The sequence below is a fragment of the Ambystoma mexicanum genome, chromosome 1q (assembly GCF_040938575.1).
Source record: "Ambystoma mexicanum isolate Mex_15411 chromosome 1q, UKY_AmexF1_1, whole genome shotgun sequence".
Classification (NCBI taxonomy): domain Eukaryota; kingdom Metazoa; phylum Chordata; class Amphibia; order Caudata; family Ambystomatidae; genus Ambystoma; species Ambystoma mexicanum.
In genome coordinates this window covers 1145136287-1145154912 of record NC_090922.1, presented here as the reverse complement: position 1 = coordinate 1145154912, position 18626 = coordinate 1145136287, and positions in this window count along the sequence as shown.

The following is an 18626-nucleotide window of genomic DNA, read 5'->3' as shown; positions in this document are numbered from 1 at the left end:
GGTAAAACGTGTGTGTGTGTGTGTGTGTGAGATTGTGCAGTGGGAAAATCGGTGTGGTTGGGAAGGTTGTAAGGCTTTGGTTAGTGAGTAAGTGTGAGATTGTGCAGTGGGAAATCGGTGTGGTTGGGAAGGTTGTAAGGCTTTGGTTAGTGAGTAAGGGAGTAGTGGTGTGATGGAATAAGTAGGGAAATTATGGGCCTCATTACACGGTAGGCGCTAAGGGTTTACCGGTACCGGTATTTTACCAGTACCGGTAAACCCTTACCGCCTTACTACGAGGTCCCTTTGCGGGTTGGTGAATTTAACGCCTGCTTTTTGCAGGCGTTAAAAACCAACCGGCAAAGGGACCAGGGAGCTAATTGCGGTACCACAATTTGCGGCACTGTAATTAGCGCCTTCCCCATTCCCATAGAGCCCTATGGGGCAAAAATGGGAATGGGGAAGGGCAATGGGGGAAAGGGGAATTACCGCCCCGCCAACCTTGGAATAGGGCGGTAATTCCCCTTTCCACCAAGGCGGTGCCGGTATTTTACCGGCATGGACCAAGGTGCTAATAGCACCTTGGTCCACCGCCATCCGTGTAATGAGGCCCTATATGTTTTGAGGAAAACAGTGGTTTTTTTAATGGTGCAGAGTAGGTCGCAGTGTCATTTGGTCCTACTGAGAGAAGCTACTGCCTCCTGGATCAACATTGTGCATCCTGTCCTCTTTCTACTGTGACCACTTCTTTTCTACAAATACCCTCAGAAGCCACAGAGCGGGCCGTGGGGTCTGTCGCAGAGTCTTTTGGTCTTTAGGCTTTGCTGGCGCCGCGGCCCCGCTCTCTCTCTGAAAGACTTTAACATCATATGGAGCACCTCTGAATCAACTTTGACAGTCGGATCATCCAAACTCCATCACAACCAGCGACAAGCCAGAGGTAAGCTCCCTCAATCCACCTCCTTGCCGGCTCGAATCATACCAACCATTCCAATTTCCAGGCAGCTACCATGTGCGGTGGCTTGAAAACCCCTCCCCCTGTTTGCCGCTCACCTTCTGGTCGGAACCAGGCTTTCTCCACTCCTGCATGATACAAAGAACACGTGGTGGTGCCCCAACTTATCCTACCTTTCTGCCGGTGTGTGCATAGGAAATAAAGGAACTCAATTGGGTCCACTTCAGCTGACTCCTGCTCCTGATCTGATCCACAGAAGAAACAGCTTCGGGAGACCGCGAGGGCTCGACCCTTGGATCCCGATCAGCCGTCTGACACCCCGCTCCTCACTGTCGACAAATTCCCCACTGATACAACGTGGAATCAACTCTCTAAAATCAACAACATCTAGTACAAGGGAAACTGCGGGGCCTATGCCCTTTGATCCCGCTCATACCAACTATACCAACTCCCTGGCAGCTAACTTGAGCTGCTGCTCGAACATCCCCACCCGTTCTTCGCCGCTCACCTCCTGGTGGGAACTAGGCTTTTGCCACTTCTGCGTGATACAAAGAAGATGCAGCGGTGCCCCAACTTACCTTACCTGCCTGCCGGTGTGTGCATAGGAAACAAAGGAACTTGACTGGGTCTACTTCAGCTGGCTACTGCTCCTGAGCCACAGAAGAAACGGTTTTGGGAGACCGCGAGGGTCTGTCCCTTGGATCCCGACCAGCCGTCTGACACCCCGCTCCTCACTGGTGACAAATTTCCCACTGATACAACGTGGAATCATCTCACCAAAAACAATGAAGTATAGAAACTGCGGGGCTTACGCCCTTTGATCCCCCCACCATACAACAGCCAAAGAGCGCACAGGAGACTGTGGGGGTCCCATCCCTTTGATCCTGTATACTCTAAAGACCCAGCCTTGATTGGAATACACCAGCCATATCAGCACCTGCACTGAAGCCTGATCTATGACATCTATGTAGCAGACCAAATCAACCCACACTGCAGGCCTGAAAACTAGACAGCGGGGAAAGATGGCTCCGATCTCAGATCCAACACAAATGACGCTGGAACAATCTATCCAAAAGCACAAGACAAGGAAAGATACATTGGACAATCTCAATTACTCCACACAGCCTGAACCAGCCAATACAGAAAGTAAGTCACAACAACAACACAAGCAGCCAGACACTCACAGCTTGATATTGCCAAAAGATGTCGACCTGACAAAAGACTGATTCACACTTCAACAAAATGTTAGAATAGAACCAACTGCTGCCATAGAAGATAGCGTGTGACCACAAAAGTGATGGGCGGAAGGTTTTGCATGAATCTGAACCACTGGCATTGCTCTGGGCAACCTTCCACACCACCGTTCTTTTAACACATCTGCGCCATTGCAAAAGGGGTCCAGCCATACGCAAATCAGTTAGGTACTGCCACCAATGGTAGCAGCCCAGCCCAAACTGCTAGGCCAGGTCTCCTCTGCACGGAAACACAAGCAACCCCAGACATGTTTCGGCCTTGTTGGGCCTCCTCAGTGAGGTGCAGCTTGGCTCCCTATGGCGCAGTGAGCAAGGGACCCACGTCTGGGCATACCCTCTCTCACATAGTGAGACAAACTGTGACCACAAAAGTGATGGGTGGAAGGTTTTGAATGAATCTGAACCACTGGCATTGCTCTGTGTAACCTTCCACACCACTATTTTTTTAGCCCGTCTGCACCATTGCAAAAGGGGTCCAGCCATACGCAAATGAGTCAGGTATGCCACCAATGGTAGCAGCCCAGCCCGAACTGCTAGGCAGAAGAATAGCAGCCTCAAAGAAACAGCTCTAAAGAGACTCAGTCAAATTGTGACAACTCAGTTAATTCCAAATCCAGCGGAGACCATCGGAAAGACTCCAGAGTCGTCACCGCTGCAACCATACACGGCCATGAGCAGGCTGGGCTGCAAGACGACTTACTACATGAAGCATTAAATGCAATTGACATCTCAATTTGCACGTTGCCAGATGCCAACCGGACACAGAACTGCATGAACCATCTATCCTCTTACTTGTTGGTATTTAACACACCAGCAGGAAAGGAACAAGCAGACATGCCATTGCTGGACAATACAGCCCTGCTACCAGAAGTGGCAGGCATTTCACGCAAAACTGACCAAAATTTAACAACATGCCATATTTAGCAGAGAAAACAAAGAAAGAGAAAGCCAAACTTGCCAAACTAAAATGGCTACAAATGCACACAACCCAAAAACTTGCTAAAGAAGCTGTATTGCATCAACCGAATAGTAATACAAGCAAAGTCGCACGTTTATCACTGGACATCATGGAAAGAGAATCCCTTATGAACAGCGCAGAAAAAAGAAAGGAAATATTTGGGGAAACCACGCAACCAAGACAACCAAATTCCACCTCAACCCCTCTTGTGAGAAACAGCCAACCACAAACAACCTACAAGCCTCAGATAAAAACTGAATCAAGGAATCTTAGTGACCAAAAGGAACCAGCTGCAAACCACTTCATCTACGAATCTGAGGAGTCTTTTCACACTCCCTTTCAAACAAACGAGAGCCAACTGCTAGCTCCATCAACAAGATCGCCAAGATGTGATACTAAAGGCTCTGTAGCCAAAAACCCTGATAGTGATGAGCTGACTAATCACAGGATACCAACCACGATGCTAGACCTACAAAATATGCTCTTTGCAGTCATCTCTCAATCAATGATATCCTTTTTGAAACTCCATGAAACATACAAAGAAGATTGCACACAGTACATAATGGAAAGCCAACCAAACGTTCAACTAAACAAACTGGGTCACGAGCATTACACCGAAATATAAAGACGCCACAAGAAATACCAATATCTAAAAAGGAGTCTCAGAAATCTGTACCCCGAAAAGAAATGACAATTACCCATACGCCCGAACGACCCAAACCTTCCACAGTCCACACTAAAGAACCTCATGAAGAATGCACACCCACAATGGAAGACCTACTCAACCTAACAATTCAGATGGATCCACAGGTCTCATAGGCGACATGGATAAGTAATCAAACAAATGACTCCATTATGATAATCATTGACAAATACAATCCTAGTAACTCTGAGACCTCTAACTTCACGTGCAAAGAAATGTCAGATATCTCTCTGATGGATTCAACTAGAGCGGGCAAATGCATCGAAACATACGAAGAAATCTCAGCACTCTCGCTAAATAATTCAATATGCATGCGCCGCGACAATGAAACTCCATCAAATCAACCTTCTAGAAATCAATCCACTCACAGACCATCTCGAGAATTGCGCATTCAAAATGGCGAAACAAACGAAAGCTGCTTACCAGTCGAAGATACCAACAAACCTATCTTTGTAAACCCATTCCACCAAAGACAAAAGTACAGCCTGCGAATAGAAAACTTCACACACAGATCCACGCCATTAGTACTAAACATGACAAATGTACTATCACTTTTTAAAGCAATACCACAACTCAACAAAATTAGAATGGGAGACATCAATTTGGTGACTTTTGAAGACGACTGCTGTCTCGACAAAATACGATTGTAATTCCGAGATAAAAACGTTATGGAAGACATCTTGCTGATGGAAAAGAGATTATGCAATCTTGGATTAAAATGCACAAGCCTAACGAATAACAACAACGAATACCATGTTAACTTAAAACCACATAGGCATGAAGTCTCGCACAAAACCCCGAATCTGGAAGTACACAATAACGACAGAACAGTTCTCATACAGCATAATGGGCCATCAATAACACCACATCCACACGCTAGCCAGAAAAACCATCAGAGCAAAGTGCCTTCAGTCAACAAAATCTGGCCTATTCGACGAGAATACGACAAACATGACAGATATCCCAAAGATACTTCCAATGACCTAGGTAATGTATCATAACCATTAATTCAAACTGAAACTAAATGGTCTCTATGCTCATGGAACACAAGAGGAAATGCGCATTTGTTCAACCACCCATCACCTGAACTTGAATCACATCGCATCATTTGCCTACAAGAAACATGGCTCACAGAACCACCTTGCTGCTAAAGGTTCCTAGTCTTCTTCAACCCAGCTCCTGAAAGAACTCAGGGAAGATCATCCTCAGGTCTACTTAAGCTGATCAAGATTCACCCCGCATGGAGCATAATATATTCAGAGAATATCAACACCTGGACTCAAAACACCGTACTAAAGATTCAAACGAAGGGGGCCACTGAACATACCCTGCTTGCCCAGCAGGCTCATGAAAGACTAATCACCATCATGAACCTACACTTGAATCCGACAGCCATAAACAACAAAATCTTCCTCGATGGAGTATTTCTATCTATTGACAAGCTAATCAACAAACATAACTCCATGGAATTTATCATCTGCGGAGACCTAAACATCCACCTCCACGCTCCCGACGGACAACTAATCGACACAAAAATCTGTTGGCATGCGCACTGTGATGCTGGAAATGCATCGGAAGGACAGGGCCTCCGTATCCTTGTCCTTTACTGCTTTTTATTGTGTGTTCTGTTGTGTTTACCGCGCAGTAGTTCATGTGGGACTCCTGGAGGTGTAGCTCTCTCCTTTGGTTTTGGTGAACGGACCCATGGGATACCCTTATGGCACCCATGGGTAGGGGTACAACCCTGTGCCCCTAGTGTATGTTTCTGGGCACCTGTTTGTGGCCCACAGAGCAGGGTATGGGCTGGTGGCAGCTCCATGCTGAATTTGACAGGTGCTCTGAGTATCTTCCATTTTGGGATACCCAGGCCCTGCCATTGGAATCAGTTGATTCCTGATAGGAAACAAGATGGCCCCTGTGGCCTGTTGCTTTCTATTGCCTGTTACCTTGTTTTCCCTAAGTTCTGGGAAGCCCTGACTCTGTCCCTTCCCCTAACTGGCTGTTGGGTGGAAGTTCCATATATGGTGTTGTTGTGAAGTCCAGGCCAGACTGGCTGGAGCCTTCCCAGTGACTGTTTATGTTGTGGGTACACCCTGTGAGTGGGACCTGGGTGACTGGAGTGTGTGTCGAATAAGCATTCTGTGTTGTGGATGTCTAGTATCTGGTGTTTGACACAATGACTGAGACAGCCCTCCCTGAAACTGGTATGAATGCAGTGTGGAGTGTTGAATGGCTGGGTACTTGTCCCAATACACATAACTTGTTGTGAGTGTCTGGAGAGAAGTGAACGCCTCAATGCACTATGCACCTGATTGGCTGCCTGCCTGCATGAATGCCCTTCTGACTGATTGGTTGCCTGAGTGTGACCAGCAGAATGAATGGGAGACCAACTAGTATATCTGGGGGCCTCTCACTGCTAGAACTTGTGTTCAGAAGCTGAAGTCCACTACGAAGCGTAACTGGAGTAAACCTGAAGCTTAACCTTGAAACCCTGCTGGAAGAGAAGAATTGCTTTTGCCCTTCTTCATCAATCAGAAAGCTGCTGTGTCTCCGAGGACTGATCCAGAGAGGACCTAGTAAGGCGTCCTCTTCCCGAGCTACAAGGGACCATCGTGCACCAGCTGATCTTTGCCAAAGCTCCCTGGTAGACAGACCTACGACAGGCTGCCAACCAGAGATGGGGACCACCGCGGAATCCCAAAGAGAAGCACCCGGACTGTTGTCCATCACCGTCGACTACCGCTGTCACCGACCGGAGCCGCAGCACTCCCGTTTGCCTAAGAACTTTATTTGATCCAAGGATGTTCTCGTCCGCACCGTCAACCACTTTTTCCCGCCGAAGAAAGTTGAGGCCGTCGACGCGCCGAGGAACATCCACTGGTTGGTTTCCCACAACTGGTCGACCACAGAGACGCCGACGACTCGACACCCTTGCTGGGCCACAGTTCTTCAAACTCTTTGCAGTCCAGAACTATTGTCAATGAGGTGCCCCGCACGCCACTTCCTTGCAGGATGCCTACGCTCCGTCATCGATGAGCACCGCCAGGAACGAAGCTGCCACTTCACCACCGTAGTTTACCCTTCCTCTCACCGGACGTTCGACAACCCGTGGCTCCTGCCTTAAAGGGAGTGCACTCAAGAAGGGCCGTCGATTTCCAGACGAGGACCTTGACAATACAAGGTACTTTGGGGTTGATGAGCTATTGGAAAGACTCTTGTAAACAAGATATGGACTGGGCTTGTGGTATATCTTTATTCTACAGGTTGCGCAGGTGGGGGGATCTCCACACAGAACTGTGTCTAGGGGTAGGGGCCAGTATTCTGCAAATTGTTCTAACCAACTGCTTTCCTCCTATGTTAATTGTTGGTTCCCTTTATTAATTGATTTGTGTAACATTTCAACCAGAGTACAGTTGATGCACTTTAATGAAATCTGATAATAATTGTGATGCCACTTAGAACTGTATATATTTGCCATTGTAGATTTTCTGAGCACAAAGTGAGTTATTGTGATAGTGTACATAACCTTGAATATTAATAATATGAAGACTGTGTTTTCAGTAATACGGTGTGTGGACATTCCTTTGTGGGGGCTTGGGGACTACACTGTACTTAAGAACCAGCCTGCATCACCTCCTGAGAAGCTTGGCCTTGATTACTCGTCCATTGCTACCTTATAGAGAATCTTGGCTGGGATCCTCTGTGCCTCTACTCTACCATATAAAGAGCAGGAGTACAGACAACCCCCTCCAGTCTTTACACGCACGAAGATGGCTCAAGGAAACAATGATCCATAACCTTACGCTAACTGATCGTGCAACTGGTGAGAAACATATTATAATACTGACTTGGTCACAAGGGAATTCAACAGCTGTAACTGATTTCATCTACCTGTCCACAGAACTAAAAGCGTCCATAGAAAAAGTACATACTCTCCCAATGACGAAAAGTGACCACAACCAGTTGGTAATAGAAGGTCGGGGCACAAGACAACAAACACTGAGCCAACCAACGATGCATTTAGAACTTACTGTGACAAACAGAAGTCTACGCATAAATCAAAAACAAACCAGTACTTTACCGCACTGATTCCAACAAGAACCCATGGACGATGCAGACAAACTCAATTACCAATGGCTCCTTATCGCTTTTTACAAGAAGAATCTGTTGCACCCCAGGAAAGCACATGCCCACGCCTATAACCCAGAAATAGATGAGAAAAAAAAGACTCTACGGAAGACACTTTGCTTATTAAGAAAAAACAATACAGAAAACGCCACAGAAAAAATGAAAGCAGCAAAACAAGCATACTTAAACTGGAGGAAATCATACAGTATGATTTTGCAACAAAAAGATGCAGAAGCCACGCTGGAAACCAACAAAACATACAATTTGAGAGAATTATGGAACCTTCTGAACAATAACTCTCAAAATCAACACAAATTGACCGCAAATGTCACACAACAACGATGGATCCAGCACTATTCTAACATATATAAGGCCTGGCCTTCATATACTGCATTAGTCGATACAAGCAAAAAAGAAAAATGGCACGTCCACTCGGACAACCATGATATCATAGCGATGATACAGAAACTAAACATTTCCCGCGCCCAGATGGGATATCCAATGCAACCCTCAAGAAAGACCCCCAAACCTGGGCAACACTGATGGGAAACATTCTCTCGCTGATGAACAAGCTTAACGAATCCCACCTTCTTGGCAGACAACCACAATAGTTCTTATCTACAAACAAGGTCCTTGGGACGATCCAGCAAATTGTGGACCCATTGCCCTACTTCACCCCTTGGGGAAACTTTTTGCTTCAATCCTCCTGAAAAAGCTCAAGAAATGGGCCATCGCTAACAAGTGCTTTGCCATAAGACAGACAGGCTTTACAGAAAATGTTGGCACAAACATCAACTTGCTCCTACTAAATCTGATCAAACACGAAGCCATAAAAAACAACTAAACTGTCTATGCAGCATTCCTTGACCTTCATATGGCGTTTGACACAATTTCCATACAGAAATTATGGATCAAACTGGAGACATGGAAATGCCCCAAGGACATCATCGGGCAGATCAATCACCTTTCCTCGAACACCACAATAACGATCAGATTGTCCAAGGAAGACATAACCACTCCTGCCATCCAAACATCTAACGGCCTAAAGCAGGAATGGCCATTGGCCGCCACACTTTATAATCTGTTCACTGCAGACATTGAGAATCATCTCCCAAACAATGCTCTGAATCCTTCAAAGATCAACTCCACACAGATCCCAATTATGATGTACGCAGATGACATCATCTTACTTGATAAAACAATGTCTGGACTACAAAACAGCTTGCAAAGACTGGGTGAATATATGGAACTGAATGAACTATCCATCAACACTAAAAAACGAAAATTATGTCCCTAGACAAACAGCGCTTCAAGAAAAGGAAACAACTGAACCTGTTCCTAGACGGAAACTCACTTGAGGAAGAAAAGACATTCAAGTATCTATGAATCAATATCAACCAATCCAAGTCAGAAAAGCAATGGATAACGAATCTCAAAGAGAAAATTCAATTTTTAGCAAGACAAGGCTGTGTCTTACACCCCAAATGTGGGAAATGTTATTTCAAATCCATAATCGCATATTACAGGCAAAAAGTAATTCCAACCATTACCTACGGAGCCAAAGCCATAATCAATGCAAGAGCCATAAACAAGGTGAAATTTGCAGCAATTTTGTGGCGTAAGATTCTATAGCTCCCGCCGACCTACCCCATGGCGAGAATAAGATATGAAATAGCGGTACAATCAATCAACTCCATTGTTCTATGGAAAGAGCTCAATATATTCTGCAAAAACTATCAGATGAGAAAACTCCTGCAATCCAAATATTAAGGTTTCACCCAAACAACATGAACAACTTTGTTTTACAAGCATGGAAAGACAACCTAAAGCAAGAACTCGCAAACAAAGAGGTCTCACTCGAAATGCTAACCTTACGGCCACAAAATGCAAAGACAAAACTGATGAGAAATGACTGGATAAGGACCATCCACCAGAAAGAAAAGTATCACATGTACCTGTAATGCTCTACGGACACATGAGTTATCAACGAGATACCTAACTATCTGCCAATTTTCCCAGATAAGAAGATCAGAACAATCTACATAAAGATGCAGCTAAACACTATATCAACAGTCTCCAATTTAGCCAACTCCAGATTGATTCCTTTCTTGGAACAACATTGTCGCTTCTGCAAAGACCTTGCAACACCAGAAACATCATAACACCTTCTGATGGAATACACAGAGCTCGCCCCCAGAGAGCCCGCTTTGGAGCACTCTTTGAGATCTCAGAACATGGACGCCGAAACAAGATGGACACTGATGTTGTATGGACAATCGAATAAGCTCATCTTCACAACCCAATTTCACCAAAACAAATTGGATCTGAACAAGAAAACAAAATGAAGAAATGAGGCAGCACCCAGCAAGATTAATAAGAGACAGAACCACCTCTTACACTTATATGAACCACAAGAATTTCTTCTATAAATGAAAAGTTTAGAATTAAACTATATCATTTAAAAAAAAAGAATTGTGATTTACTGCATAGGTAGGAGTTGTGTGGATATAATGGAAAAGGGGTGAAGAAGTGTGTCTGTGTGTGCTAATGTGTGCTAGTGATTTGGAATGCAATGGGCCTCATTACGACTCTGCCTGTCCTGTAAAACCGCAGCCACCGTTGTTTCCGGACCGGCTGATTCAGAGTCCTGCAGGCGGGAGGTGTCACTCCCGCCAAGGTCTGACCTGGTGGGTTTAACACCACCAACCTGCAGGCAGACATGGAAACACCAGCTATGTCATAGACGGAACCAGTGTTTCCATGGTCCCCATCCCCATGGAGTCCTATTGGACTCCATGGGAATGGGGATTTACAGAATTCCGCCTCCGGAATTGCTCAGTCACCGGGGTTGTAATGCCCTGGTGATTCCGGCAATCACAGAGGTGGATTGGTAATACAGGTCCGGCGGCAGCCTGCCGGTTTTTCTGGCACGGCTACTGCCGGACTCGTAATGAGGCCCAATGAGTTTCAAAGTTGTTGTGTTGGAATTAGGACCTCATGTGGTATAGAAGTTTTTGAGAAATGGCTGTCTTGTTAGGTAGTAAGTAATGGGCAGTGTTTTGAATAAAGAACAGTGTATAGATAGGAATGAAAAGAGTGAATGTTGAAATATAATGAGTAACAGTGGAATACAATGTTGATGGGCAGAACAGAATATTGTAGGCTAATATATAGTGAAAGTACATTGTTACAATTAGAGGAGTGAAAAGGCTATACTCATGTACTTAATTTGTAGATGTGAAGAGAGTTCTTTCTTCGGTAGCTGTTTTCTTCAATCTTCTTCTTTTCTGTATTTGTAAAAGAAAGTTAGTGGGTATATGTGGTAATGGCGAAGAACTTGGAGTCAAAGAGTTTGTTATGTATTAAGGTAGTAGAAGTTTTTTGGAAAAATAGTTAATAAAGGGTTGTGTGGGTGGTGTAGTAAAGTATGTTAAGTATGTTGTTAGACAGCTTTAACTGTGGCTCTTATTATGAATGAGCTAGTCTGTAATTAAAGGTACCGTTAAAAAGGTACTAGCCTATTTTCTGGACCGACATACTCTGTGTTTACTGGTAAAGGCACTGTACTTCCGGGAAGATTTTACCTGCTAGGAGTTGAAGCCGCTACTGGCATGCTTTACACTGAAGCACCGGCATCATTAGTAATGGTGCTGGTGCTTCATGGATACCATTCCCATGGAGTCCTATAGGACTGTACGGGAATGGGAATTTAGTGCAATGACACTGATTGTGATATTACGGTAGCAACGGGAGGTCAGCTGGTGGTAACAGTAATACAGGGTTGATGGCAACACGCCGGCTACCAGGGGGTTTTACTGGAAATCCCGTAATCAGGCCCAATGAGTAGTGTTGTTTGGGACATTATAAGGTGTAGGGAAAAAATGGGTGTGTATAAAAGATGCATATTTAGGTTATGTTTGTGCAGTGATTTTAATAAGAGAAGGCCTGTGTTTGTAGTGCAATGCATTTGTAATTTGTTGCAGTGTTTTTAAAGAATAGGAAAAATGTGGGATAGTGGTAATGCAATGGCAGATTGTAGTTGGGGTAGTGTTTGGTGTGTTATCGTAGTGGTTGGAAAAGAACAATAGTTTATATGTTAAGAGAAGTCTTGTATATAAGTACTTTTCACTTTTAACCTGATAAATGGAATCTTTTGCACAGTGCAAAGTCACTTTGCACTGCTGAAAAGTGAGTTTGCACTGCTGATAGATACCCCCGATTCATGGAACTGTGTAAAGTGTATTTCTGCAGTGGAAAGTGAGTTTCCATTGACTTTAGATTTTTCTTAAGGTTTGAATACCTTTTCTTGGGTGAACTACAGTTTTCAAGAACAGTAAGGAAACATTGACTTTACTTACCTTTTCTATTTGTAGTTCCAGCGCACAGCATCTTATGTGGAGTGCTTGGGGGTTACCTAGAAGCCCCTAACCTTACATTGTCATGTTGCATTTTTATGTTAGCCTCACTACTTTAAATGGCTGGTGGCAGTGGTTTAATTTTTCCTACCATGGTGCTTTTCTTTGTGCTATAAAAATACATTTTGCACAGTACCATGAAAACAGGTTTGTGTTGGCAGTGCAAAGTTACTTTTTAGCAGTAGAAAATCACTTTGCACACAGCAAAACATTGGATGAATTGGGCCGTTTGGCATTATACACGTACGTGAGAGCATATGGAGATTGTTGGCAACTTTGATGTTCATATGGAATGAGAAATGGAAAATGGTGGGCATTTTATTTTTATTTTTAGAAGGATTTTGCTGAAAGTAAAAAAAAATGCTTATGTGCATTTACAGCAGCACAGTGTCTAAGTATTTTGTAAAAGAAAGGAAAAGCTGATGTGAAAGCTTTGTAGAACATTTTTAAGTGCCACTTGCGGTGTGGAACTTCAATATGTTGGCTGTGCATTTAAATAACTGCCACTTGATGTTACAAGGTGCAGATTGCTGTCATATATGACATTTGATAGAGTGATTGAAAAGAGAATATTCTTATTGAGAAGATTATTACAGGGTAAGTGTCAGCAACCCTGTGTGTGCCTGTGTGCCTGTATATATATATATATTTGCAGAACAAGTATATGGCCCACCAAACTGCAAAGTTTGGTGAGGATACGTCCAGGGGGGGCAAAGTTATAAGGGGGGTCCCAAACCTTTTTTTTCCCCATAGACTGAATGGGGAAAAAACTTTGCTTGTGCCTACAGCCCAAACCGCTGGATGGATTTTCACCAAATTCGGACCAGGAGCAGCGGTAAAAATCCGTCCAGTAGTTTTTTTTTTTAAATGACCAAAAAGTAGGCAAAAAAAAAATCATGATATCTGTGCTCGGTCCGCGGACACACTTCCCTGTTCGCTCCGCGGACAGTGTCCCGATTGGCCGAGTGGCTTACGTCATGTCCGCGGACCTATGGTGTGTTCGCTGATTGGACGGTGTTAAGCGTGAAGCACGTCAAATTTTCGGTAGCGCCCGCCATCTTGGATTCGCGGACGTCCGCGGACAGCGCAGTGAAAGTTTGTTCAAAATGTGTATTTAGTAGAGTGTGTTGTTGTGTAGGAGTGTTTGGGGAAGATGGGAGGGTTTCAGATAGGTTAAATGTGCTTGTTTATGTGGTAGACGTTCTTTTGGTGTTCAATGTGTCTGCGGACATCACAGGTGTTCTGAAATGTTCTAAATAAACTGAATGGGTGGTGTTCTGAGGACTCAATATGTGTCCATTTTGTTTGCAAGTAAGCTGAAACTGTTCCAAGAACACTCGCGGTGTCCTGAAATGTTCGGAAAAAAAAAAGAAAATGGGGGTGTTCTGAGGACGCTGTCCGTATTGTTAGTTGTCAATCGCGGTGTCCTGAAATTTTCGTAGGGGGTGTCCTGAAGACGCTGTCCGTATTGTTCTCTGGCAAGTTGATTGTGTTCTAAGAACACTTGCGGTGTCCTGACATGTTCGCAAATAAACAAAATGGGGGTGTTCTGAGGACGCTGTCCGTATTGTTCGCTGTCAAGTTGAAAGTGTTCTAAGAACTCTCGCGGTGTCCTGAATTATTCGTAGGGGGTGTCCTGAAGACGCTGTCCGTATTGTTCTATGGCAAGTTGAAAGTGTTCTAAGAACTCTCGTGGTGTCCTGAAATGTTCGCAAATAAACAAAATGGGGGTGTGTTCTAAGAACTCACGCGGTGTCCTCAAATGTTCGTAGAGGGTGTCCTGAGGACACTGTCCGTATTGTTCTGTGGCAAGCTGAATGTGTTCTAAGAACACTCGCGGTGTCCTGAAATGTTCGCAAAAACAAAATGGGGGTGTTCTTAGGACGCTGTCCGTATTGTTCATTGGCAAGTTGAAAGTGTTCTAAGAACTCTTGCGGTGTTCTGAAATGTTCGTAGGGGGTGTTCTGAAAACGCTGTCCGTATTGTTTGATGGCAAGTTGAATGTGTTCTAAGAACTCTCGCGGTGTCCTGAAATGTTCGCAAATAAACAAAATGGGGGTGTTCTGAGGACGCTGTCCGTGTTGTTCGTTGTCAAGTTGAAAGTGTTCTAAGAACTCTTGTGGTGTCCTGAAATGTTCGCAAATAAAGAAATTGGGGGTGTTCTGAGAACGCTGTCCGTATTGATCGTTGTCAAGTTGAAAGAGTTCTAAGAACTCTCGCGGTGTCCTGAAATGTTTGTATGGGGTGTCCTGAAGATGCTGTCCGTATTATTCTCTGGCAAGTTGAAAGTGTTCTAAGAACTCTTGCGGTGTCCTGAAATGTTCGCAAATAAACAAAATGTGGGGGTGTTCTAAGAACTCACGCGGTGTCATGAAATGTTCGTAGGGGGTGTCCTGAAGACGCTCTCCGTATTGTTCTGTGCCAAGCTGAAAGTGTTCTAAGAACTCTCGCGGTGTCCTGAAATGTTCGTAGGGGGTGCCCTGAAGACGCTGTCCGTATTGTTCTCTGGCAAGTTGAAAGTGTTCTAAGAACTCTTGCAGTGTCCTGAAATGTTTGCAAATAAACAAAATGGGGGTGTGTTCTAAGAAATCACGCGGTGTCCTGAAATGTTCGTAGGGGGTGTCCTGAAGAAGCTATCCGTATTGTTCTGTGGCAAGCTGAATGTGTTCTAAGAACTCTCACGGTGTCCTGAAATGTTCGCAAATATACAAAATGGGGGTGTGTTCTAAGAACTCACGCGGTGTCCTCAAATGTTCGTAGGGGGTGTCATGAAGACGCTGTCCATATTGTTCTGTGGCAAGCCGAATGTGTTCTAAGAACACTCATGGTGTCCTTAAATGTTCGCAAAAACAAAATGGGGGTGTTCTGAGGACGCTGTCTGTATTGTTCGTTGTCAAGTTGAAAGTGTTCTAAGAACTTTCCCGGTGTTCTGAAATGTTCGCAGGGGGTGTTCTGAAGACGCTGTCCGTATTGTTCGATGGCAAGTTGAATGTGTTCCAAGAACTCTCGCGGTGTCCTGAAATGTTCGCAAATAAACAAAATGGGGGTGTTCTGAGGACGCTGTCCGTATTGTTCGTTGTCAATCGCGGTGTCCTGAAATGTTCGTAGGGGGTGTCCTGAAGACGCTGTCCGTATTGTTCTCTGGCAAGTTGATTGTGTTCTAAGAACACTCACGGTGTCCTGAAATGTTTGCAAATAAACAAAATGGGAGTGTTCTGAGGACGCTGTCCGTACTGTTCGTTGTCAAGTTGAAAGTGTTCTAAGAACTCTTGCGGTGTCCTGAATTATTCGTAGGGGGTGTCCTGAAGACGCTGTCCGTATTGTTCTCTGGCAAGTTGAAAGTGTTCTAAGAACTCTCGTGGTGTCCTGAAATGTTCGCAAATAAACAAAATGGGGGTGTGTTCTAAGAACTCACGCGGTGTCCTCAAATGTTCGTAGGGGGTGTCCTGAAGACACTGTCCGTATTGTTCTGTGGCAAGCTGAATGTGGTCTAAGAACACTTGCGGTGTCCTGAAATGTTCGCAAAAACAAAATGGGGGTGTTCTGAGGACGCTGTCCGTATTGTTTGTTGTCAAGTTGAAAGTGTTCTAAGAACTCTTGCTGTGTTCTGAAATGTTCATATGGGGTGTTCTGGAAATGCTGTCCGTATTGTTCGATGGCAAGTTGAATGTGTTCTAAGAACTCTCGCGGTGTCCTGAAATGTTCGCAAATAAACAAAATGGGGGTGTTCTGAGGACGCTGTCCGTATTGTTCGTTGTCAAGTTGAAAGTGTTCTAAGAACTCTTGTGGTGTCCTGAAATGTTCGCAAATAAAGAAAATGGGGGTGTTCTGAGAATGCTGTCCGTATTGTTCGTTGTCAAGTTGAAAGTGTTCTAAGAACTCTCGCGGTGTCCTGAAATGTTCGTAGGGGGTGTCCTGAAGATGCTGTCCGTATTGTTCTCTGGCAAGTCGAAAGTGTTCTAAGAACTCTTGCGGTGTCCTGAAATGTTCGCACATAAACAAAATGGGGATGTGTTCTAAGAACTCCCGCGGTGTCCTGAAATGTTCTTAGGGGGTGCCCTGAAGACGCTGTCCGTATTGTTCTCTGGCAAGTTGAAAGTGTTCTAAGAACTCTTGCAGTGTCCTGAAATGTTCGCAAATAAACAAAATGGGGGTGTGTTCTAAGAACTCACGCGGTGTCCTGAAATGTTCGTAGGGGGTGTCCTGAAGAAGCTGTCCGTATGGTTCTGTGGCAAGCTGAATGTGTTCTACGAACTCTCACGGTGTCCTGAAATGTTCGCAAATATACAAAATGGGGGTGTGTTCTAAGAACTCACGCGGTGTCCTCAAATGTTCGTAGGGGGTGTCCTGAAGACGCTGTCCATATTGTTCTGTGACAAGCTGAATGTGTTCTAAGAACACTCACGGTGTCCTTAAATGTTCACAAAAACAAAATGGGGGGTGTTCTGAGGACGCTGTCTGTATTGTTCGTTGTCAAGTTGAAAGTGTTCTAAGAACTTTCTCTGTGTTCTGAAATGTTCGCAGGGGGTGTTCTGAAGACGCTGTCCGTATTGTTCGATGGCAAGTTGAATGTGTTCCAAGAACTCTCGCGGTGTCCTGAAATGTTCGCAAATAAACAAAATGGGGGTGTTCTGAGGACGCTGTCCGTATTGTTCGTTGTCAAGTTGAAAGTGTTCTAAGAACTCTTGCGGTGTCCTGAATTGTTCGTAGGGGGTTTCCTGAAGACGCTGTCCGTATTGTTCTCTGGCAAGTTGAAAGTGTTCTAAGAACTCTCGTGGTGTCCTGAAATGTTCGCAAATAAACAAATTGGGGGTGTGTTCTAAGAACTCACGAGGTGTCCTCAAATGTTCGTAGGGGGTGTCCTGAAGACACTGTCCGTATTGTTCTGTGGCAAGCTGAATGTGGTCTAAGAACACTCGCGGTGTCCTGAAATGTTCGCAAAAACAAAATGGGGGTGTTCTGAGGACGCTGTCCGTATTGTTCGTTGTCAAGTTGAAAGTGTTCTAAGAACTCTTGCTGTGTTCTGAAATGTTCATAGGGGGTGTTCTAAAAATGCTGTCCGTATTGTTCGATGGCAAGTTGAATGTGTTCTAAGAACTCTCGCGGTGTCCTGAAATGTTCACAAATAAACAAAATGGGGGTGTTCTGAGGACGCTGTCCGTATTGTTCGTTGTCAAGTTGAAAGTGTTCTAAGAACTCTTGTGGTGTCCTGAAATGTTTCGCAAATAAAGAAAATGGGGGTGTTCTGAGAACGCTGTCCATATTGTTCGTTGTCAAGTTGAAAGTGTTCTAAGAACTCTTGCGGTGTCCTGAAATGTTCGTAGGGGGTGTCCTGAAGATGCTGTCCGTATTGTTCTCTGGCAAGTTGAAAGTGTTCTAAGAACTCTCGCGGTGTCCTGAAATGTTCGCAAATAAACAAAATGGGGGTGTGTTCTAAGAACTCACGCGGTGTCCTGAAATGTTCGTAGGGGGTGTCCTGAAGACGCTGTCCATATTGTTCTGTGGCAAGCTGAAAGTGTTCTAAGAACTCTCGCGGTGTCCTGAAATGTTTGCAAATAAACAAAATGGGGGTGTGTTCTAAGAACTCACGCGGTGTCCTGAATTGTTCATAGGGGGTTTCCTGAAGACGCTGTCCGTATTGTTCTGTGGCAAGCTGAATGTGGTCTAAGAAAACTCGCGGTGTCCTGAAATGTTCGCAAAAACAAAATGGGGGTGTTCTGAGGACGCTGTCCGTATTGTTCGTTGTCATGTTGAAAGTGTTCTAAGAACTCTTGCTGTGTTCTGAAATGTTCATAGGGGGTGTTCTGAAAATGCTGTCCGTATTGTTCGATGGCAAGTTGAATGTGTTCTAAGAACTCTCGCGGTGTCCTGAAATGTTCGCAAATAAACAAAATGGGGGTGTTCTGAGGACGCTGTCCGTATTGTTCGTTGTCAAGTTGAAAGTGTTCTAAGAACTCTTGTGTTGTCCTGAAATGTATCGCAAATAAAGAAAATGGGGGTGTTCTGAGAACGCTGTCCATATTGTTCGTTGTCAAGTTGAAAGTGTTCTAAGAACTCTCGCGGTGTCCTGAAATGTTCGTAGGGGGTGTCCTGAAGATGCTGTCCGTATTGTTCTCTGGCAAGTTGAAAGTGTTCTAAGAACTCTTGCGGTGTCCTGAAATGTTCGCAAATAAACAAAATGGGGGTGTGTTCTAAGAACTCACGCGGTGTCCTGAAATGTTCGTAGGGGGTGTCC